The sequence below is a fragment of the Gastrolobium bilobum genome, unplaced genomic scaffold, assembly GCF_033153095.1.
Source record: "Gastrolobium bilobum isolate Gb01-03AN ecotype WA unplaced genomic scaffold, APGP_CSIRO_Gbil_v1 utg4848, whole genome shotgun sequence".
In the NCBI taxonomy this organism is placed as follows: Eukaryota; Viridiplantae; Streptophyta; class Magnoliopsida; order Fabales; family Fabaceae; genus Gastrolobium; species Gastrolobium bilobum.
Genome location: NW_026899359.1, coordinates 423,586 through 424,187, shown reverse-complemented (window position 1 = coordinate 424,187; position 602 = coordinate 423,586).

Here is a 602-nt window from a genome sequence, read left to right as displayed (position 1 = left end):
TTAATGTGTTGAATGATGATATTTTTAAAGGTTTATATTATTTTCTAATACAATTCCTCACGTAAGAGTCATTTGGACTTGAAATATGTATATTACATATAAGTGACCCCAGGTCATATAATTGAAGACCTATCAGTAATTTTATAGTATATTTCTTTAAAGGAAATGTTATATTTACAAACTTTTTGTTTACAAACTACACTAAGTATGACCGGTCATACTTCAATCAAGAGTGTATGACTGGTCATTCTTAGTGTAATTTGTAAAAAAAATTTGTAAACGGATCTTTTCTTTTTCTTTAACATATTTTGAAATAAATTTTTTATAGTTCAAGCATTTTTAACGATATTTTCATATTTGTAAAAAATTCGAATAGGTTTCTGCTCACTAAACTGTATAAACTTCATTACTGACTAGTTACAGTCACTTATAAATCATTCTGCAGTACTGTTACAGATGTTAGAGACAATTAAAATTTATAAACTATACGGATCTTATTAAAAACAATAATTAAACCATGAGAATTTAATTAAAACCTGTGATAAGCATAAGAATCCTCTTAAAAACTTTTAAAATATAAAAATTCAGCAAAACTACGCAGG